Source organism: Periplaneta americana, chromosome 11 (assembly GCF_040183065.1).
Source record: "Periplaneta americana isolate PAMFEO1 chromosome 11, P.americana_PAMFEO1_priV1, whole genome shotgun sequence".
Taxonomy (NCBI): domain Eukaryota; kingdom Metazoa; phylum Arthropoda; class Insecta; order Blattodea; family Blattidae; genus Periplaneta; species Periplaneta americana.
In genome coordinates, this window is record NC_091127.1 from 121456061 (window position 1) to 121481096 (window position 25036).

Below are 25036 nucleotides of genomic sequence, written 5' to 3' on the forward strand. Positions count from 1 at the left end.
TTGAATAACTTACATCATTGAAATAAAACATTATAAATGTTTAAATGAGACAAAAAGACAAAACAGAACACTATCTTAGTTATCAAAATGTTCTGGTTCTATTATATGATATTACCTATGGTTATATAAAAATTTCTCAAATAAATTTGCATTTTTAAGAAATATAAAACATGACATTAATATCTTTTTACTTGGGATTGCACACTTGATCTTAAACATATGAAAAGAAAAGTCTTAGCCTTTTAATAAGGGCCTAGTGATTAAATAAAGACTCAGGAACGGATTATTATACATTGAAAGGTTGAGATGTTTCAAATAGGCTACTTGATTGTTTATACATATATAACAGTTGCCAAAGTAGATAAAAGTTCAGTCAGGTATAAACAACTGCTGACTTCGGGACTTCGGGAGATGATCAATATCGAGTCTCGGAAGACTTACAATCGGTCTTTACGTCAAGGACGCGATATAATACAACATTGTCGTGAGGGTTTTCGGCTTTGCGGGCGCTGAGTCTCGTTTTCTCGATCGTTGTTCATCTCTAGTTTGGATTTAAAAATGTTTAATGTGGCAAATGGCAATGGAAGTTCTGAATGAAAGTATCACAATGAACAAACTGTATTATTCCTGTCCACGTAACTCCACAGAAAATTAATTTATTTATTTTCTCGATGGAATTCTTTCCACGGGATAATTAAAATGACGAAATTTTCGAATTAAATATGACTCAAGAGATAGTACCCTGTGCCAATCCTGCCCGTAGGACATTTGCTTGATGTGGTTTATGGAGAAAATACGTACCATAAGTCATGAAATACTTGGTTGAAATTGATTTCGTGGAAAATAGTATGTACCAGTGGGATTCCTAAGTGAAATAAGCTACGCCATATTCACGTGTTAACAATTAAATTCTCAGAAGTATCTACGTCATTTGAAACTAAACAAAGCGCTTAGAAATTGTGCAACAATAGAGCGTTCGGATTTAGAAAATACCATTAGGTATATAGGCATCTTCTTAGCGGATATCCTCCTCTATGTAATACAAATTAAACAAGTTGCTTACGTATTTTCTAACATATACAAAATAACAGAAGTAAATCTATTCCACTTATTCGGTTATTGGAAACACACAGTACTGGGGGCTATATAGAGTGGAAGCGATATAACCCTGCGCATTGAAATGAGGGATAGATTACATGAAAATAGACAAACAATTTATTATAGCCTACGTTTTGAGATTAAGTGTATGGTTAATTAAATAATTGCATCGAAAATTTAAACTCGTTGGCAACATCGCAGTGCCCGAGATTTCATATGGAGGCATTCAACTAATTCGATGTGAGATGTTATAAGCCTACTCAATATGACAAAATCGCTCTGCAAATGTGCAGAGTTATTTCACTTCCACCCTGTATAAGTCTATATATAAGTAATATGTAAATGTTTTATATTTGAAACAACACTTAGTTACAGTAGGCATATTTAGATTTACTTATGTTATTTTATAAACGTTAGAAAATACGTACATGACATTTTATTTATATTAAAATGAGGGAGGAAAAACCAAGGCTTTATGGTACTTTCTAAACTTCGAATATTCTATATTTCATGCTGTATATGTACAAATATTTTTTCATCGTACATTTTTCCATTTGTATCCATTGGAACTTACAATGGATGACAACAAACTATCTATTTTCTACTAGGTATGATATAGTCTGTCTAATTGGAGGCTTGCATTGGTCGAGATGATACCTACTTGTTTTTCACACTGTATTATTTTAAAATTAATATTACATTTAAATAATTGAAGGGTTCAGAACCATAGTGGGCCAAGCATCATTTACTAAAACCGTAAAAACAAGGGTTAAAATGAAGTTATCACCATAATTCATTGGAAACATATAGCAAGTAATATGATGTATACACATTCAAACTAAATGATATGTCAATCTTCATTAAATTATGGTATTCACTTAATTTTAACCCTTGCTTTCTACGTTTTTAATAAACGGCGCTTGGCCCACTATGGCTCTGAACTATTCAATTCGTCCAGAAGTTAATTTAAAAGAATTTAAAGAAACTCATAACTCAGATTTTATCCGCTTATACAGTAGATAATCACAAATTTGAGCAAAGTTTTGTCTTTTGTACTAAGATTAAGACTTAGAGAGCATTTCTGTACAGATAAGACATTTTGTTTCCTTTTTTCTTGAGCGAATTACTTCTGGACACTTAGAAAAATAGCGCGAAATAAATTTTGAAATACTGATACTCTAAAACAGCGGTCATCAGAACACTGCACTCCAGGGCTAGCGTCTCTTACTCGCAGGTCTCTTACTGCATCAGCGTGCTGGTATGCTTCCTCCTGCACGAGAGTGCATGTCGCCATGCACTGCTTACCCGTAATTCATTTCAGCTAGTGCTGACGACCACTGCTGTAAAATCTCTGTCTTATCACTTTATCGTAGCAGAATTTTGCAGGTATGCTGTACAAACGAAAAATTTAATATCATGACAGAGATTGCTGAGTATTCAGTCACACAGACCCATGATTTGATTGGGTGTACAGCCGTCCACACAACATTCGATGATCAGGTTGCGAACCGACTGGTTGTTGCGTCTAAACTGTTTGTTGATCTGGTGAGAGGACAGTTCTTCTTCTGTCCACTGCGATGGCACCCCCAGAATTTTACCTGGTCAACAAAGAAATTATTATGAAAAACACGCACGCACGCACACACACATACACCACACCACACACACACGTCTGAACCTCATACGTAAAGTCCTGTGTTTGGTTACCTAAAGCCTCCAAGCAACCCCCAACAATGTAGGTATGTACGGAGTATAGCGCTGCGTACACACTTTAGATCTGCTGTTCAGCGAACATGTCAAAACAAAACAAAGCTAGGCGGTTGGAAATGAGTACTCCAATAGAAGAATTTGGTAGCGAGCACTTAATTAGGAAAGAAGAAAATGTATTATATCAGAAAGGAGATATGTTTCTTTTGAAACACTTAAAATGTTTAGTCACTCGTTGTAATGTGTAGTAACTCGTAAAGCAAGTAGACATGGCAAATAATTTTGTTTTTATTGTGATTTACTCTATTATTGTCATTTTCACCGTTTATTTATGTATTTATTTATAGATGTGTACATACGTGTAAAACATGTAGGTCTGTTCATAACAAAATTTCTGTAATCTGGCAATATAAGACTGTAATACGTGGAGACAAAAACAACCTACAAACATTTCTAAATGAACAAAGTTGAAACATCAGGACCAAAATATATTTTATATGTTTCAATATTTACTCATTTTAATTGTGAATATTCAAATTTCAATCCTTTCAATAAATTATCATATTATTTACTTCTAAACACATTTTCACATTGATAAAATACATCTATGTATTTTTAAAAAGTGCAATTTAAATATTTAAAACTGTATAAAAAAGGAGAAAAACAATGATCATTGACTTTTACCTTTTGGGTGTAAAATATATTGTGAAACAAAAAAGTATGCCTATCTAGAATCTAGATGCGTTTTACTTATTGTGAGAATAATCTTCTATTGCGCATAAGATGGTTTTAAATAAATATTTTGTTTGTTACTAAATACACATGACAGTATATTTCGTACGTGAATAGTATTCTCTTTGTTCAATGCCTATACTGCCCTATACGAATAAGCAGATGTAAACACACGTCAGAGCTCTCCGTTCCAAGCTTCGTAGTATGATCCATGTGCATCTAACTTATACTCAAAGTAACCTAACGCAGGACTGTACTCATAAGTCACACCAATAAGGCGTCACTCAGGAGTAGAGCCCTGCGTTTGATCACTCTGAATACAAGTTAGGTGTACATCGATCATACTAGCTTCGCTTGATACGGAGAACATCATGAGTCAAAGCAGTTCAATCTACAGAGAAGCAGACTCCCCGCACACTGTGTGTTTACATCGTACCAGAATGCATAAGTCGAAGAACAACAGCTCTTAGTACTCATGTAAAAAGTATTGAATCTTTCGTACACTACTTTTAACACTTGAATATAAATAATTGATTAAATGGCGATCTTACTCGTGTTAATTATGTAAGCATGTGCGGCTTACAGCTGTTTCGGTGCTACTTAACACCATCCTCAGAGCCTACTAGATCTCGGCGCTATCTCAACTTCGCTGCCTGATGTGTGGGTGCGTTCATGTGATGAAGAGTTGTGTTAAATAGTGTGTGTGTTCTGAAATTGATCTGTGTGTTGAGAATTTGATTAGGATGTGTTTTAGTATGTCTGTACATTTCATATTGTTCTAATGTGTTGAGCTTTTGGTTTTTGGGTTGTATGTGTAGAATTTCCATGTCTGTATTTATGTTATTGTATTTGTGGTTAGCATTAGTTATGTGTTCGGTATATGTAGATGTATTGTGTCCTCTGGTTATTGCTTTAATGTGTTCTTTGTATCGAGTTTGGAATGATCTGCCTGTCTGTCCAATGTAGAAACTGTCGCAACTATTGCATGTGAGTTTGTATACGCCAGTGTGGTTGTAGTTATTTGTTTGTGTTTTTGTGTGTTCAGATGTCTTTGTAGTGTGTTTTCTGTTCTGTATGCTATGTTGTATTTCTGTTTTCTGAATGAGGATGCGATCTTGTGTGTGTTTTTGTTTTCGTATGTTAGTGTGATGTATTTCTTGTGTTCTTGTGTTTGTGTTCTGTTCTGTGTGTTTTTGTGCTTAATCAATTATTTAAAAAGTATCACTTGAATTTAATAACCAAGTATTTCTTTAAAGGCAGCTTATACAATAGGAGATTATTTTTACAATAAGCCCTAAGTAAAACGCATCTAGTAAGCGTTCTCTTATGCCAGTCCCTGACTGAGGAAAGTCTATTGTCTGTATTTTCAAGCAATAAATAAGTAGATATAATTAAAGGCTGGAATTGACAATGGAAAAAAAATATATATATATGTTAGCAATCTCAGTACAAATAAATATTATATATTGAATGCGTGATTCATGAGTCTCTACATATTACAATGACTGTAAATTCTTTCTGATAATGTAAGTTCCCTTCTTTCTTAATGAAGTATTCGCTACCAAATTCTTCTGTTAAATCTCTAATCTCGAAGCACCAAGTTTTGTTTTGTTTTCTTATGTTCTTTGAACAGCGAACCTGAACTGTGTTTGTGGGGTTGGATGTCCGTGTGTAATATTCCATATATACCTACACTATTGCGGGTTGCTTGGAGACTATAAGTGTCCAAACATAGGACTCTAATCATGAGGCAACTAAACCAGGAGATAATGGGTAGGATGGCTCTTTTTTCTCCCTCCATTCCGTATATCGCTATTTCATTAACCAAATTTAAGATCTATACAAGCAATTGTTATTCCTCTGACACAGATCGTCAAGTGAGATCCATATTATATTTTAAATCTTAATGGCATTCTGAGATCATTGGAAGAAAAGTTTGGGATGTAATGAGTAACTGAGTACTGTGAAAAACACTAAAATATATCGATTGTGTTTTTAAGTTCTCATTCAACTACTTTGTGGTTTGTCTACAAATAAAATCTTACAACATCTGACCAAGTTTTAGTGAAAAGCTACTATTTAATTGAGCAACAGCTGGATCTCAGACAAGACTTTTCACTTTGGAACAGCCAGACTTTTAATCCTGGTCTGTCATGGGGAAAGGCAACAATATTCGTACTGAAGTTCGTACTTTGAGTTTACAGTTAACAATAATAACGTTAGCTAGCTCTTATCAGTAGGTTAACATAATACGAAACTAGCTTCAAAGATGTCAGTAAAAAAATATTCCTTACCCAATAAAACAGATGACGTAACTTGTTGGGATCTGTCCTGAGGTAGGTGAGGAGAGTGCATATTGAAACCGTGTCTCTCAAACACGGCGCTTCTTTTGTTTTTCGGTTCATTACACGAGTCAAGGATCAACTGTCTTAGTTTCTTACTACAATTTTCATATTTTTCTCCTTTAATGCCAGCTTGAAATAAAGTTGATACCACAACAACAATAACCTGTATAAACAAAGGAAAAAAAAGTGATTATTCAGGCAGTCGTATAATATAAACGTGTTCAACATACTACAAACTGGGGTATTGCCGACATGATTATATTATATTATATTATATTATATTATATTATATTATATTATATTATATTATATTATATTATATTAATATTTTATGCTCCACCATGCCGAAATGTAGGCCTAGTAATTATACACCTGGTAGCAGCCCTTTAATGGACCTCATTAAAGTTCAGGTGTTCCACCAATCAGAAAACACCATTGTAGCAATATGAAAGCGCAAGTATCGATTATTCTCGGGCATGCAATCGAAAGATAACTAGCGAAACGTCACGGAGGCTGGAAATCCAATACTGTCGCAGAAGGTTATGTTCTGTTACTATAATAATTAGCGTTAATTGTAAATAATATTCAAATAAATTCAATTTGTCATCTCGTTTTTCAATGTCTAAATCAATTTCAAGGTTGTTTCAAGATTAATGTTTATTTTACTCTCTAGATTATATCAAGGTCAATGACATTTGTTTCTCGGAAAAAATCAATACTTTCGCGTCTGCGCACATCTCACAATTTACGAGATATTGCACAAGGTCAGTTCCGCTCCCCAGTCATAAACATACTCGTGTCTTAATTACTACCATTATAGGCTCGTTGCATAATGTACTAATATTATGTTATGTTATGTTATGTTATGTTATGTTATGTTATGTTATGTTATGTTATGTTATGTTATGTTATGTTATGTTATGTTATGTTATGTTATGTTATGTTATGTTATGTTATGTTATGTTATGTTATGTTATATTATATTATATTATATTATATTATGTTATATTATATTATATTATATTACTTTCGTTTGCGTAGCAACGGCACTCCTACAGCCACGCGGCGCACTGAATTGACTGTGGTAATATTATGTACTCGCCCAATTTAACCATGAACATGCTGAATCTGCCCGTCTCCTTTTCTACACATTTCTGATACCTCTGTAACATGTTCTCCATCACTCACTCAAGTTTTCTTCCAGAAAGATATTATGGATATTATTTTAGTAGGTTATTTTACGACGCTTTATCAACATCGTAGGTTATTTAGCGTCTGAATGAAATGAAAGTGATAATGCCGGTGAAATGAGTCCGGGGTCCAGCACCGATAGTTACCCAGCATTTGCTCATATTCGGTTGAGGAAAAACCCCGGAAAAAATCTCAAACAGGTAACTTGCCCCAACCGGAAATCGAACACGCGCCACCTGGTTTCGCGGCCAGACGCGCTAACCGTTACTTCACAGGTTGGACTTATAGATATTATGCTTTGAATCTTCTAAGGTGTGTTGGTGTGTCCTGTACATTTTATATTTCAATAAAACTCAAAGATAAAAGCCACAGAGTGCTTGCTACTCTATTCAGGCAGTACTTCTCACTTGACGATATGTGACAGAGGAAGAACAATTTAGGCGTTCAGAGCTGAAGTGGATCAAGTCCATGAGACGTAGTTTTGAGATAATAGGACTTAAAGTTAACTTGCTCTAGTGAAATATTTAATTTGACTAGCAATAATTTTGTTTCTCCATTCTCAAATTCTAGATTTATAAAACATAAACAGTTATGATGTTGAAGATGGCAGAGCTAGCCGTCGGAAGCTTGGAAACAAATCTCCAACTCACCTGGCTGAGAACCCGAGAAGAGTTATTCTACATCAAACGCCGGGAAAGCCTCAAGTCCTACAGTTATGATGTTAATTAATGCAACGCTTTGGTGATTTGATCCACTATGGATCAGAACATCGTGAAAAAATAATCTGAGCCAAAAGTGACTTGTGTCACCTACAGGCGAATGCTTGGAATTAAGACTTGATCTATTACTGCTCGGAAAAGATCCACTTCAGATAATCAGAAAATGAATTAAACTCAATTTATGAAAGTTTGTGACTTGAACCACTTTAGCTCTGAACGCCTCAATTGTTTGTATGCATCTGAAGTTTGACTAGTGTATTATGTAGCTAGTCGGCAATGTATGTAATGGAGAGGGAAAGAAACTGCCACCCTACCCCATTATCTCCTGGCCTAGTTGCCTCATAAGTGGTGCATTCTTGGAACCACTTATGAGGTTCAGACCTGTCTTTGGATAGTTAACTAAATAACGATAATTTGTTAAAATGGATTAATTACTCAAACTGACAAAATTCCGCACGTGCGTGATGTAGTCTGAACTTCACACGTAAGAAACCAGTCGGTTCCAAGATAGCCTGAACCGCCTCACGTCAAATTGAGATACCCCATATGTTACTATAGAGATTGTCTTGTTCTATGTTAAGCGTGATTTTGGATTTTGCGCCATACTCATCACATATCCAAACTTTTCCGCTACGTACTGTACATATATGAATGTTTATTTTCTGTTCATCATATTCACGTGACGATAGAAAGGTTCGAATTTAATCCTCAAAATAAGATGATGGTTACGATGATATTTCCCTTCTTACTTGGCTATTTAATTATACAATTTTTAGCGGCTCATCCTGGACTAGTGTATACGAAAATGCAATTAATGGTATAAATATTATTAGAAATGGCTAGATAGCAATTTCCTTTCACTTAATGTTTCCAAGTCTACTTTGATTCCATTTTCCTTAAACGCAAGTGGCTTACAATAATTGAAATATTGTGATAATGATTCATAATGCTGGTTGTTCAATTAATGATGATTGCAAATATCCTATTGTGAAGGAATCTACTCAAATGAAGTAGGCCTACTTAGGAATTATTACTGACCAGCATTTAAGGTGGGATAAGCATATTTCTTCTTTATGTAACAGACTTCGTAAAACAATTTATATATTTGTAATTCTTAGCTCTTACACCCCTACAAATAATCTGCGATTAGTTTATTTAGGTTTAGTTCAATTTGTCATCTAATATAGTACGAGTATAATCGGTTGGGGAGGAGCAACAAATTTTATAATTTCTCCGCTCTTATTGCTTCAAAAGTGGGTAATTAAAATTTTCTTAAATAATTCAACTGCTTATTCAACAAATTTGATTTCTTCCGATTTTAATGTTTTCCAAATTGAGCAAATATATAAATATACATTATTAAAATACTATCATAAAAGTCTGAAATGTAAAGAAGAACATGTTTGTCCTAACGGAAGAAATTTGACATGTCCTGTAGCTGAACCTAAATGTTACACATCCACTGGAATAAATCATAACCAGAGTTACGGGCCAAGGTTATACAACATTATTTTGATAAATCCTGACCTAGGTTATTTTTAGTTTAATAAATTTAAGAAAAAATTAAGCAAATTATTTAGTATATTCTTTTAATGTACCGAAGTACATATGAAGTTTCCATGCAGATATTCTGCGTCATCGTACAATGAAAGAGTAGTGGAATGGAGAAAAATTCTCTCCGGCACAGAAATTTGAACCCGGGTTTTCAGCTCTACGTGCTGATTCTTTATCCATTAAGCCAGACCGGATTCCCATCCCGGTGTGCTTATTGTTACTTCGTTACCATTACAGTGCAGTTTTGCGAAAGCTTTGAAATAATATTGCTCTAAATTTTCAATGCAAAATACTGTATATTGTATTTCCAATTTTAAAAATATGAACGTGCAAAAAATTTTGTACAATACACATTTGTGAAGTGCATTACAAAATCTCAAAACTCGCTCTGCTCGTTTTTCAAACTTTTCCTCGATTTTGTAAAAAAGAAAAGTACTTCCCACAATAAGGAGGAAAAAATCTTGAAGATGGATGTTGATGGCAATGATAATAAATTATGTTCGTGCTTATGATCTCTTCTGAAAGAGATATCATACCCCTAGCACGGTTTATATTGAGCCGAATATAAGTATAATCTAACAAATTATATGCGAGTGTAAATTTCGGACTTACAAGTGCAAAATGAGGCTTCATATTCCCACGGAGATGTGATGTAGACGGACTGCAGTGTCAGAAGTGCGTGCCGCCGCAACAATGAGATCACCTGCCCGTCAGGTCCGGAGGAAGACTTGATATCGCGAATGGCGCTCGTTCCACTTTTAAACAAGAAGAGAGCCATCACAACACGTGTGCTCGTAGCATTCTTTCCTAATCTCCCAAGAAGGAATGTGCAAAACTTCTCTTACTACTTTTATTGTTAAGTACTCCTTTTAATGCGTTATTCAGATCTGGCATTCCACCTCCAGCAGAGGCTTGTTGCCATAGGCGGAATTATGGGGGGGAGGGAGCTCATGGGGAGGGGCACTGCCCCCCAAACTTGGCCGAACTCTTTTTTTTTTCTACTAACATTTTAAAATACTGAATTCAAAAGATTTTTTTTTTGTGTGTGTATGATTAAGTTTCTGTGCTTAAATTGACGAATTATTGTCTTCAGACCATGTGTCTGGACTATAATATTTATTTTAAATTTCTGAATGTATAAGAATTTCTGTACACCATCTGAGAAATGGAACCACTATAATCTTTTTTGTAACAGTCTGTACTGATGTGTTAGAACTCTGCAGGTGTTCTAGCAACCACTTGAAGAAATATGAATGACATACTGCACAACAATGCAGAAAAAAGAAAAGTGATCCCAGTTAAACTTAAAGACGAGATTAAATAAAATAATAAGAATTAGAATTAGACTGGATTAATCTTGCTCAGGATAGGGTCCAATGGTGGCCTTATGTGAGGGCGGCAATGAACCTCCGGGTTCCTTAAAAGCCATTTGTAAGTAAGTTGTAAGAATTCACATTTCATATGATAATTGCTCTTTAAATAAACAGATAAAGTATATGTCAAATTGGTCCACCGCTGTGGAGTAATGGTTAGCATGTCTGGCCATGAAATGAGTGGTTTGGACAAGTTACTTGGTTGGGGTTTTTCCTCAATAATTGAAGCAGAATTGCTGGGTAATTTTCGATGTTAGACCTCGGACTCATTTCGCCATCATTAATTCATATCATCCATACAATAGCCCGGGTTAAGTTCACAGTGTGGCGTGCTATACTTGTACAAGAGCGCGGCCGTTCGGCTACCCAATCATTCACAGAATAGGAGTGGTAAGCAAAACAAGCCTCAGGTTGCAGTGCAAGCCTTCGAATCCCTCTTCCTTACAAGAGGAAAAAAAAAGTAAAATTGTCTGTATATTTTGTTACAATTTTATTTTATTTTACAATACCTTTATTAAATGATCATATTCTGATATACTGTACCAAGGTCAAGCTATAATGTGGGGAGAAGATAAATTATGTCCCCCATAATCTCGTTATATCGGGATTATTTTGCTTTGCCCCCCCCCACCAAGGAAATGGTTCTCTCTCCGCTTATGCTTATTGCTAATAATGACCACCATCCCTCTTAAAATTAATAAAAACACCTGCGAAAATTAAATTTTACTATCTCACGTATGTGAGAACATATTGTGAAGGCAGAGAAAATTTATTTCGAGACTTAAATAAAAAATGTATGTATGTATGTATATAGCCTATATACTGTATGTATCTACATATGTTTAGTCAGCAGTCCGAAAACTGGTTGGAACCTCGTAAGTGACACCAATAAGACATCACTTACGACGCGACTAAGCCAGGAAATAATGGGGTTGGTTGGCCAGATCACTTCCTTCTATGTATGTAATTATTCACTAACAATACCAAACCTATATTTGGAAATATAACAGATTTAAATCAATGATATTTATTATTTTATATCAAGTGCAGCGAAGCGCACGGGTATGGCTAGTAATAATAATAAAATGATGATGATTATGGTGATGATGGTGATGACGATGATGATAATAATAATAATAATAATAATAATAATAATAATAATAGTAAAATTAAAATAACTTACTTGTCGCAAGTTGTCTTCTGTAAACTTCTGTTGGATTTCTGCAGGCTTCACTTTAACCAGATAACAAAAATCTGATTTCACCGGTCGTGATAAAGGGCTCCAGGCAAAATTTCTCGGCCATTTCTTGCGGACACAAAAATTTCGCAGTAGCACAAGTGATCCATATCAGTATCATATATGTGCATAACGATTTAGTCCCACGCTCCATCCATAATATTCATACTAAAGCTTAGCATATGTTCTTTTACTAAATATAACTGAATTCGTTTAATAGAAGTTGAGTTAAATCGCCTATTCAATGCATAATAAACAACCAAATAAAAAGTTGTACCATTTACAAAACGTAGCATTTTCTTTTAATTGCAGCAGTGACTTAACACCATTCATTTAAAATCAAGAGTTATTTATACTTCGATAATTTTTGGACACAGTGGTTATGAACAAACAAGGCCTAAAGCCAACATTTGTTGCTGAACCATCAGTAAGAATACCAAAACTAGTCTTGAGAAATACATGCACTGAAAATATACACTTAAACATGCCGAAATATGCACTCATATATGCACTAAAAGCTGAAGAGCCAGCAAACTTACAGTATAGGATCCCACAAAAAAACAGTAACAATATAATGGAAAATATTCAAATAATCGGGCATAAAAGAAAATACAGTCAGTTTCATTTCTTAGTTATTGCCTTATTGGCTATTGCAAATTTAATTAAAACCAATTTGATATAGGCAATTCATGACTGCAACTTTGTAACATTATAAGATCCAAATTGTTTCTCCTGTCAGTAAAAATTAAGTTATGCTACTATCATCTCAGATTCTATACTCATATCCCTAAACCTCTAAACTTATCTACACTCTATTCTCTTATCTTTGTTCTAATATTATTCTATACTTTCTACTTTATTACAGTTTGCCTACTACTTTCTATCACTCTTATTCAGTATCTATATACTAATTTTCCTATTGTCACTATTTCTCTTAGCAACCACTTTTATTACATTCTCTATCTTAAGATTCCTTGTCTATTTCATGAAAACCCTTCATTGCCTTATATCCCAGCACAATATTTGTTTCGTCCACACCTGTAGAGTTAGCGCGTCTCACCACGAAATCAGGAGACCTGGGTTCGAATCCCGGTCGGGGCAAGTTACCTGGTTAAGGTTTCTCCCGGAGTTTTCCCTCAACAAAATACGAGCAAATGCTGGGTAACTTTCGATGCTGGACCCCGGACTCATTTCACCGGCATTTATCATCTTCATTTCACTCAAGCGCTAAATAACCTGAGATGTTGATACAGCGTCGTAAAATAACCCAATAAAAAGTATATTGCGTTTCATGACGACACTGAATTTTTTCTGTTGAACTTTCACTTGCATTACTTCTTGAGCTATAGAACAATATTCATGATAAAATCATCATTTATTAGTCATAAGAAGGGCTGTTACTACAAAAGCAATGAATTCGAACAAATTTTTTACACAATCTCTTTAAAAATTTTCATATTACGAAGTGCATATATAAATTAATGTTATGTTGCAAAACACAGATTTCGTTATTCTCCTCAAATTACATTTTCATCATTTCCGATACAAGAAAGATGGCTGCAGTAGATCTGGTATTCACGTGTTCAAACCTAATCGAGAGCAATGAATTTTTAGGGGCAATAAAAATCCATATCATGGCTTTCTTCTAAAGGAAAGTAAAGCTCGGAAGACCATAAACCCTGACACTAAATAAGAGCGATCTAGGCAAATTTTGCCATGTCAAAATTTGGTGGCAGCAAAATGGGTCTATATGGATAGCCGAAGTTGACGTGTTTCTTCCACCTCCATCAGTAAATCATACCATCCTATATACATTGACAAACAAAGAAATCAATTAGAAATGAACTGTCAGAATTCTAAACAACACTATTGAATTATGCAGAAGCAAATGTTTTAGTCATATTACAGAAATTAAACGCCGAAATCGGTAACAGAGGAGAAACAGAACGCTTAATGGAAAAGTTGATTAATTAGTGTGAGGAGCCGCTAAAGGCGACGGTTAATGTTTTAAGAAGAAGTAAAGCATGAAAAGACCTTCTCGTTACGTATTTTCTAATACTAAATAGGCCTATATGAGGGTCGTTTCATAAATAATGCACAGGTTGGCAGAACTGTGAAGTGGATAACGCAACAATAATGAAAATGACGTAAATTGCTGTTGAAGGATTGAGGAAGAAGCACATAATTCGTTTCGTCCATAGCATACTCTGTGTTTAGGTAACGAGAGCTAGAAATGGAGACTACACGTGTCTCGAGTATTAGGACGATTGAAGACCAAAGATCGAATCTTTGCTATATAGCTATAACAAGCAACACTTTGCAGCGAAATAATAAAGTCATGTTAACCACGGAACACCAATAGGCTTGTTCACATGGCAACAAACAGAAAAGTCACTAGCAATTCAAAAATCTCAAGTTCACATGCATATGTTTACATCATTTTATTATTTAATTGGAAACACTTTAGATACTGTAGACTCACTATGATAATATCGTGGCACTTGATACAATACTTACTCACAAATGGTTTTTAAGGAACCCGCAAGTCCATTGCCGCCCTCACATAAACCCCCCATCGGTCCCTATCCTGTGCAAGATTAATCCAGTTTCTATCATCATATCCCATCTCCCTCTGCTGTGGTCGTGCCAGAGAATTAGTCCCATTCCAAGGCTTATTGTATAGATTCGTAATAAGCTGTTTTTTTTACGGTGATGGCTTGTTAGCCCTTCGCCCAACCCCCAAGCTGGAGGATTACCTCTTATCGGCTGTCCACGACTGCTTATTCAATATATTCGCAGTAGTAGTAGTAGTATTAGTAGTATTTATTTATTTAACCTGGTAGAGATAAGGCCGTCAGGCCTTCTCTGCCTCTCTACCAGGGGATTACAACTATAATATGAACAATAAAATTACAATTAATATTAAATTTACAATTACAATACAAATTAAAGTACGACAAGATTACCTGATTAATGAAAGCTTGACATTTTATCATAGAGGTTAAGAACAAAGAATATGTTTGTATTTACTGAATTACAAATCAAACCTACAATAACAAAATTCTATAGTGATGAAATTACCGGATATTGAAATATTTTGTGATAGATTAAGAGAACTATTTACAAGAAACCATGTCTGAACGAGTCTCAATTACTGACCAAGTGCCTAGTAAGTTTGCGTTTGAATTCAATTTTATTTCGACAGTCCCTGATGCTAGCAGGTAACGAATTCCAGAGTCTTGGCAGGGCTATTGTGAAAAAGGCTGAGTATGAGGAGGTGCGATGGGATGGTATTGTTAGTATTGTTTCATGGCGAGAGCGTGTGTTCAGATTGTGGTGGGAAGAAAGGTAAGTGAAGCGAGACGACAGGTACGAAGGAATAGAAGAGTTCAAGATTTCGAAGAGAAGGAGAAGTGAATGTAAATTTCTTCTCTTATCTGGTTTAAGCCAACCTATTGTTTCCAGGGATGGGGTAATATGATCATATTTACGAACATTGCTTACAAAACGTACACACAAATTATGAGCACGTTGAAGTTTCGTTTTGTTGTCACTGGAGAGGTCAGTCAGTAAAATGTCAGCATAGTCAAAATAGGGAAATACAAGCGTCTGCACAAAGGACTTTTTTAAGCAAGAGGGAAGATGAACATTTATCCTTTTTAGCACATGGATAATAGAATATACTTTTCTGCAGGTTTTGCATGTCCCAGTTGAGATTATTATCCATGTGAATGCCAAGATTTTTTTACCGAAGAACTGAAAGGGATATGCACTGTACTTACTTTAACGGGGGAAGTGTCGAGGTGTTTTACAGCGTCGGTTTGCCGTTTGTGTCCTAATATAATTGCTTGTGTTTTTCCAGGATTGATATTAAGATGAAATTTCTTTGTCCATGTCACAATCGAGTCAATGTCTTAGTTCAATTTATCTCTAGCGCCATTTATTCGGTCTAAGCGGGAAGAGCCTCCCTTCCCTCCATATCTGGAGGCCGTCTCCTCTATCCGCAACCTGAGGACGCGCCATGCCGTGGTGACAGGGATCCACAATACATGAACTTGATACAATAACCTATAGAAAATCATAATAAGGCAGAGCAATTATTATCCATCCATATTGCAGGTGGTAGGCCTATTCAATATTCCGATGAAAAAAAATCTGAATAATTAACATAGTGTCAACGTAACATACAAAACAAATTATCATAAAAATGAGAACAAATACATATTGCAATAAAATGACTTTTTACCGGTATGAACGAAAATATCCCTGTTCACAACGTAATCCTAATTTTGTGCTTGCACTCATGGCTACTGAAGCCCTAGTTTGAGAGGTTAGACTCCTTACGAGCCGCCAGTGGCACGAGCGTAGATATCTGTAACGGTCATTGCTACTGCACAATACAATAATTTTAATAATTGTTTTTCAATCTTACCATAATCAGATTCCATTACGAGCAAGTAGTACGTGTCTCAACTTCCTTTCCGTTTACATATCCATGATTTAAACCCGCTGATTTCAAGGCCTTGCAAAATAAAGGAACGTGACTATACAGTTCATATAGGCCGCAAATTGTACAAACTAAATCAACGATTTTAAGAAAGCATTAAGTCACATTTTTGTGCCAGACTGACTTAGCTCCACAATTCTCAACTTGTCTACAATTGTGGGGCCCAGTGGAAAAGGGACCCATGCCATATTCCTGTTTATTTTCAGTTTCTTCGATAATCCGACAGATCTTGCCATCTAGGGCTTCTTTTATGAACTTCCAGTCTTGTGGCATGAGTCTATCGGACATGGTAAGCATTCATAAATGCCTCTTCTTCAATTGAAGAGAAAATCTCAGTGGAATAAGTGCTTCTCCTACAAGATTTAGTTTTTGTGGCATGGACCTCTTTTCCACTAAGCCCCACAATTTTACTAAGGGATTATTTTACAAGTTCTGTAGAAAGAATCACAATCATAATTCTGTAATTCATTCATTCACAGTGTTCTGTCCAAATATAGATATTTCACTGCAAACCCGGCACTCTCCAATCTTTCTTTTTTTCTCCTTCCTCTTAGTCTTCACATATGTGCCATTCTTAATGTTGTTTATAATCTGATGTCTTTTTCTCACCATTCCTTCTCTTATGCACTTTAGTCATCTTCCTCCTACTATCACTCCTCCCATATTCTGAAAACAGTTTTTCACTAAATCCTCCTAGTAGATGTTGAACAGGAAAAGTAATAAAGGCTGTCCTTGTCCTACTCCTCGCTCTATTCCATTTCCATGTGACATTTCTTCTCCTATTCTAACTTTGACTCGTTTCTTCATATAGAGGTTACTAAATAGCCTCCTCTCTTTCCAATCCACACCTATTTTCTTCAGGATCTCCTCTAAGTTTATTTCAATCCACTCTGTTAAAAACCTTTTTCAAGCCCACAAATACTACACACACTTCTAACTTTTTCTCTAGGTACCTTTCACAGATTGTTCGCAGCTCAGTCCAAATTCATCTCTCGTACCTTTTCCCTTCCTGATGCCAAGTTGCTTTTCTTCCAACTATTCTTCACCTTAGAATATAAACGTCGATTCAGTATTCACAGGAAAATCTTCACAGAGTGCGATATCAGCTTGATAGTCCTGAACTCGTTACATTTTCTGGTAATATTTTTCTTCGGAATTGGCATCAACAGCGTTCCGTGAAATCTTCAGGCCATTCGCCTTTTTAACATATACTGCTCAAAAAAATTAGCGAAACAAGATTTGAAATTATTTTTTTATTGAACAATGAAAACGTAGAATGTTGTCCTCAGTACAGCATGAACTTCAGACACTATATTTTGTAACAAATTACTTTCCATGGCCATTTACAACCAAGTTGTGGTCAACAAAGATCATCTTACCCGATACTGCATAAAAGAAAGTGAAAAATCTCTTCCTTTATTCTAACAATCATGAATCCTCAGATCACTACATGGATTTAAGTAGTATCTCGTGTGGTCTCCATGATCATGAATTACTACTTGACATCTACGAGATGCTTCTCACAAGCCGCCGAATGTTGACTTGGGGTATATTCATCCACTCTTCATTAAGTGCCAATGCAAGCTCTTCGAGGTTATGTTGGCCTTCTGTGTTCGACGTTGCGAGTTCGATTCCAGCTCAGGTCGATGGCATTAAAGTGTGCTTAAATTGGACAGGCTCATATCAGTAGATTTACTATCATGTAAAAGAACTACTGTGGGACAAAATTCCGGCACAACGGCGACGCTGATATAACCTCGGCAGTTGCGAGCGTCGTTAAATGAAACATAATTTAATTTTTTTACAATGGCTGGATTCAATAATGGTTACAATACAACACAAGTAACTTTTCTATACTACTTTCTGTCAGTTAATATTAATCGTTGAAACTCCTCTAAAACATTTATTTACAAGTGTAAGTAGACATGGCAACACTGAAAAGATTTTCACTGGATCCTAAAGAATGAGGAAAGTTGGAATATAAACTACTTAGTTTGTTTTCGCTTCTTGAATTCATTGACACTTCGATTTCTATGATTCCAAAGAGGAATTTGGAGATTTCACCCCTTGAGAATCGAGGAATGTTGGAGAAATGAATGGCTTCGGTTACTCAAGAGTTTCTTTGAAAACATCTCTAGTCTCTAAGGGCCATATTCATAGATATTCTTAGCGCGGGCTTCCGATGGATGATCAGCGAACTAACGTTTTTCGTATTCATAAACTAGTGTTGGCGATATGATATGATATGATATGATATGATATGATATGATATGATATGATATGATATGATATGATATGATATGATATGATATGATATGATATGATATGATATGATATGATATGATATGATATGATATATTAATCCTGTACAAGTAACCAGTCGATATCCGGGGCTAGTTTAGCACGCTCGTAGCGCGGGCTAGCGAAATGTCTATGCATAGCACCCATAATGTCTGGAAAATCGATTAAGTGGTAATTATGGAAATATTAACGGGGGGAGGAAGATCGTGCAAAAGGTTAAAAAATACGAAGATTTTTTATGAAATATGACTACTTTACCAAAACTTTACGAAATACGAAAAATCTTGGCGTTAATTGCATTCTACACATCTTGTTCCTATAACGTTAGCAGGCATTATTAAAATATAGGCTATGTTTGTCACTATAATGACCTTGGGTTTTTCATACATATTTTTTCGATATTTGGCATCTTTAGACTAGACGCTCTTGAATGAAAAAGGGATCTTACATTTTTCAATATGATATTTGTCAGCCAACTTTACAATTCACAGTTATAATGACCTTCACATTTCTGCTTTTCGATACACCATTCCTTTAATACATACCAACCTTTTCTAATAATATACAGTATTCATTTGCCAAGTATTTCTTGATTACTTCCTATTCTTCTATTTTAACTGAATTGCTATCTATCCTTCCCTATCTATCCTTTTCATACCTAGACTATCTACTTTTTATTTCTCGCTTTCCTATTAAATATTGCATATTCCTTTCCTTAATAATTCACATTATTTATTTATTTTCTTCTCTACTCTCAAATCTACCTATTCCTGATCATTATTTTCCAGCTATTTTCTTCCAACTTAATTGTCTATATTTCCCTTTCCTCTATTTTACAACACTTACATCACTTACTTTTTCCCTACTATTCTATCCTCTGTTTATTTACGTATTTATCTTTTTCTCTTCACTTCACTCCTCAATTTCCTCTTTTATTACCTCTTTCCATAAATTTATTCTATAATACTCCTACAATTATAGTACCCCTGATACTACTCCCAACCCACAATACTGAAAAACAAGAAATATCTAATTCACTTAATTATACTTTCAATTTCTCTTTCTTCCACTTCACAATTGTTCAGTTGTCTTTTCACTTTAATTTTCCTTTATTCATTGTTTGTTTGTCTATTCTACTACACTCTTACACTAGCTTCTTACACTTAACACTTTCTTCTCTATTCCTATTCTATCACTTCTACCACCCCTAACTTTCTTGCATCCACTTTTAGGACTCTTCCTCCTCGCTAATTCCATCCTCCACACTATTCTGTCCTCTATTTCCCCATTTAATAACATCTCAAGAACCCTATCTATTCTGCCCTCACAATCACTACTAATATATTTTAGTCGCTTCGTTCCTTCACTCGTTCTTATGTCTTTTCTTTCAATACAAGCGGGAGGAAATAACTCGAGGAAAATAAAATTCTGAAAAATAATGCCTGGAAAGAGGAGACGGGAAGGGTGGCGTACACCTCAGACCGTTTCAGGGGGGAATGTGGGGGGGGGGGGTTGTTGAGGTGGAATGGTACACGGACTTGGAGGGATGTCAGGACTGGTCTTTAGGGTGTTAGAGGTTAGATCGGTTCGGCGTGGTTGCGGTCGGTGGGCTTGCAACTCATCCCAGGGGCGCACAATAGACCTCAAGTCGCGGTGCACAGGGATGTTTCCCTCCCGGCCCCACAGCTAAAAAAATCCCTGCAAATTGGAGAGGGACTACGCAAGTAAATATAGTAAAAACAACAAAATTGGCAGAATGCCACAGAGAAGAGAAGAGAAGAGAAGAGAAGAGAAGAGAAGAGAAGAGAAGAGAAGAGAAGAGAAGAGAAGAGAAGAGAAGAGAAGAGAAGAGAAGAGAAGAGAAGAGAAGAGAAGAGAAGAGAATTTGGGAGTGCCTCACACTGTCCCAGATTTCGAGGGCGTATGCAGTCGATGTCCGGCCTCACATAAACGTGTCCAAATATGAATTTGTTTGCGATGCAAAATGTTATCCACATACCTGCCCGCACGCGCGCGTGTTGTAGATAGCGGGGTATCCCCGCTGTTACCGCTCCGATAACATACATGCCTTTCCTTTAATCAAAACACATACATTCAACTGCACCGGTTTCAGATAGGCAGAATTTGCGGTTGGCATACCCCGTCAGATTTCCTTCAAGGGCTTTAGTTTATTTTAACATTGCTCCGTTGTCGGCATATCTCACTGTCGTCCTCGGTGATCTGAAAGTCACCATGCTAACAATTACATCCGAGGTTAACGGGTTCAAACTCAGCCTAAAATCTCGAAATCAGCTGGAATTGAACTTTGGACCTTATAGTCCATAGCCAGTTACTCTGCCAAGTGAGCTACCAGGCATGTCCAATATTTAACATGGTTCCTTATAAAATTATTTATCTTATGTGGCTTAGCATTATGTTGAACCTAATCTTCGATTTTTTTTTTCAGTCTGTTTTCTCTGCTTTTAATATTCTGTGAATTGCTCTACAGCAGTATTGGAACTTATAACCACAATTTATTATGCATTTCACTTCGTAAGCATTTAGAATGTTTAATATTATAGTCTAATATATAATAATCTGTAACGATTTTTGATCGAAATATTTTTTTTTTCATAGAAAGTCGTGGTTTGGTTCTTTTTTTATTTAAAAAAAGTTATATTTGGTACATCTGATTTAATTGGTATTACCGACATCCGTGACTTGTATTTGTTTTGTAGAAGTATCTGATCATTAACAAAAATTAGTGACCATATATGCCCATTAACAAATGCAAGGTACTGGGAACTCCTAAAGGTACAATGGTCATTCAGAGACGTCACAGATGAAACCAAATAAGTTCAGTGAATGACGATAATATTTTTCTGAACGAAATGAATAGAATGTTTTCAATTGTCATTAAAATTTTTATCAAAGAACTTTCATTGAGAGACTGGCATGTAAGCTATGCAATATTTTCAAATTGTTAGAGTGTAGGCACTCAGCTTTCCTTACCTTCCAAAGAAAAAATAAATTGTATATTGTTTCCCAATGACTTAAGAGTACTCAGATATGACGACTTGTCTATTTGAGCTCTTGAACTTGAAAATGACATATAGGCCCTACTGAAATATTCCTATGTCACAGGTTTACGAAATTTATACCATTAAACAATGATATAGTACTCTATCTTTTAATGAAAAATTAAGTCACTCATCCCCAATAGAATACTTATAGGGTGCCCTCAAATACGGTAATTAGAAAATAAACTGTTGCGCATGGTTCATCAATTAGGTACATATATTTCTAGAATTTTAGTCAAACCTCTCTCATTTTTTCTGGTATAATGAGAATATATCACATGACAAAATGAATGCACTATTTTCTTAACTAAACACCACATATGTACAAAATTTAAAAAAAATATATGAACATTACTCTTTTCCAAAATTTTCCTTAATTTTGAATTTTTAAAAATTCAATGATGAAGTTTAAAAGCAAACCACTCCATTCATTTTAAAAAGCTAATTAATATGTATCTGCCACAAAAATTGCATTACCCTATTTTCATTAGTTTATGAAATAAGTGTACTTAAGATTTGAAAATATAATAAAATGTGATAAGCTCAAAGAAATTGTTACAGATAGTAAAGACTGCACAAAAGTGGATACAATGAATACATATGAAACCAGTTTCATCTAAATTTAATTTAATAATAACATTATTAAATATCGCAAGAAATTTACAGACCATTCGCTAAGAATGACAAGTGGTAGGTCACATGAAATGACACATTATTGTTAAAATACAATGAATTAGGACACAGAAAACAATACAAAGCCTGCAAAGTTGTGATAAAATGTCTAACCCAATAAGTGTAGAAAACAAGAACAAGAAATATATCGATACAGATGTTGCAATAACCTTGTCATCGTATAGTGCCTAATATTTTCGATAAAAACTGCTCCTTACTTACATGCTGGGTATTTTCTTAAATCCGTGTTATTCAGCCGAGAGTTCTGCAGTTGCAATATAGTCTAACACGTGCTGGAGTGCATACTGCAATGTCATCAGACGATATGACAATTATATTTCTGCATACACAGACATTTTTCTAAGAACGAAAGTGACGAATACTCAGTCATAACTCATAACAAAACATTTCCGGGTAGGTCCCGATCTAATAGCTTAATAAAAAGTAAGTAGCCCGTTGTGAACGGTCGTGAATTCGAATCTCTTCTCGGGTGTTGATGCTTTCCCAGTAGTCTCAGATGGGTATGGATATTAGTATTGCTATTGGTATTGGTACTGGTAATTATAAAGATGGGCAAGAAGCATCCCTAAACGCTTCAGCCCAAGTAGACTTATTTTGCACCCGTTATGGAATAAGTTGCATGCCGATTGTGTTTAACGGTTATGCCTGCTGTACCTTCCGCAGCACTACATATTCTTCCCCCGCGAACAGGTCCGAATACCATGCCTCTGGTGGTGGTCTGAAGTACCTCAGAGAACCACCTCATTCCTCATGTTACCGGCAGGGGTGAGAGCCTGGACGTTCCCGTTTCCCTCTACAGAACTATGAGTGTTCTCGAATCCATCTAAAAATCGTTGGACAAACCGCGCCGAACACCCACCACGGCGGACGTTCGATTGGGCGCCGCACAAACAAAAAGGTTTTTCTAAATGTAGATAATAATGAAAGGGCAATTGTGGAAAGTATTGGTGGAATGGAGCGGGGGTAAAAAAGAAAAAACACCGAGAAAAACCTCACATCCTTGGCTTTAACCACCACAAATACAACTTTGCTATCCCTGAGATTTTAACTCGGGCTTCAGTCATCTCCAGCCAGCGCTCTACCAACTGAACTACCAAGACAACATACTGTTGTCTAAGACAGTGGATCGGTGACGTGCCATTTTAACTATATGGGATTTCATAAAGTATCAGGTCGAAAAAATCCAGATATGAACTTTGTTAGACCAAGACAGATATAGAAAAATAAGAAATGGATAAACAAACAAAGAACGGAGATAGATAAAGAAAAAGAGGAGAAACAAAGTATGGAAGGAATAAGGTTGAAAGGTTGGGAGAAATCGAGGAAGAAGGAACAAAAAAAGTAAAGAAAATGGAGTAAGAAATATGGGTAAAATAATAGGATAATATAAAGCAAAATGAAAGAAAATGAAAACGATTGAAGGTGAATGCTCGATACTAGCTCGGGCTATGACCTACCTTAATGTTTTTCTACTGAGCCATATTCACTACCCACGCACCCCTTTCCTTTGTGGAGCCACCCACGTAGTATTGCCTCACGTTCATAAATAGTTAACCAAATTCAATAGTACTCCGCAGTCCTATCTCACTTTTAATCAAGAGATTCTGCGATTAAAGTCAGTCATCAGTCGTAAACGTGAAGGAATCCTCATAACTAGACATAGCATCTTGGGGACCGATGAGTCACGTTGACTGCAAAACGAAGTATAGGCCTACACTGAAGCTAGTGGCAGAAGACGGAGGTATACAGAAACATCAAAACTCAAGGAGCGTTGTTTACTGCTGAATGTGTGCTGACCTTGTAGTTCAGAATCAGGCACGGGTCTTTGAGTTTTAATATTATACAACTATGTTGGTTTCTAATGAACATAAACACTGCTTGCAAGGAACGATGTGTTATGATACATAAGAACATTTATAGAAAATTAAAAAAATAATATATTAAAAATGAAAATGACCGAAATACATCTGTCGTATTTCATGCAATGTGCTATCGTAACATATTTTAAAATAATTTTGCCTTAATGTTACATAGACTGCAAATTTTTATTTGTGCAGTTTTCAATAAAGACTTTAGAGTGAAGATTTTGTAGTTTAAAGAACGGGGTGCCGCCATAATCTCACACAAATCCAATTAAAATGTTGTTATTGTTTATTTGAAATGGAATTACCTGTTGGCAGATCTTCACTTTCATTTTTCGATGCAAGTTTTCTATTTTCTGTGTTTTTTCTAGTGTTACAATGTCTCTGTATATATTGACGTTTGTCATCCCGCATGTTTACCGCTACACAGTTTGAAAGTAATGTATTCCCCATTCACTTCAAAACACTCGCCTCCAAATTCTGTCACAAATTGATGGTTCTTAGATTCCTTTTTCGTCATGATGTACTATAGATGCACTATCTATGCAGATAAATAGCGTACTGAGGGGTAGTTACAAACTATATGTGTGTCGTGGTGAACAAGCAGTTGTTTGAATAATTTCAAGGAAAAATTGTTCCGGGGCCGGGTATCGATTCC

At 35.6% G+C, this 25036-nt stretch overlaps 1 long non-coding RNA gene across 1 annotated transcript; it reads right to left on the minus strand.

The window, feature by feature from the left end:
* Positions 1-2098: 2098 nt before the first annotated feature.
* Positions 2099-10066, minus strand: LOC138708632 (uncharacterized). Its single transcript, XR_011334738.1, has 3 exons — positions 9959-10066; positions 5832-6045; positions 2099-2696 (listed from the first exon to the last, which is right to left on the minus strand). It is a non-coding gene; the product is annotated as an uncharacterized lncRNA (long non-coding RNA).
* Between the last annotated feature and the right edge of the window lie 14970 nt (positions 10067-25036).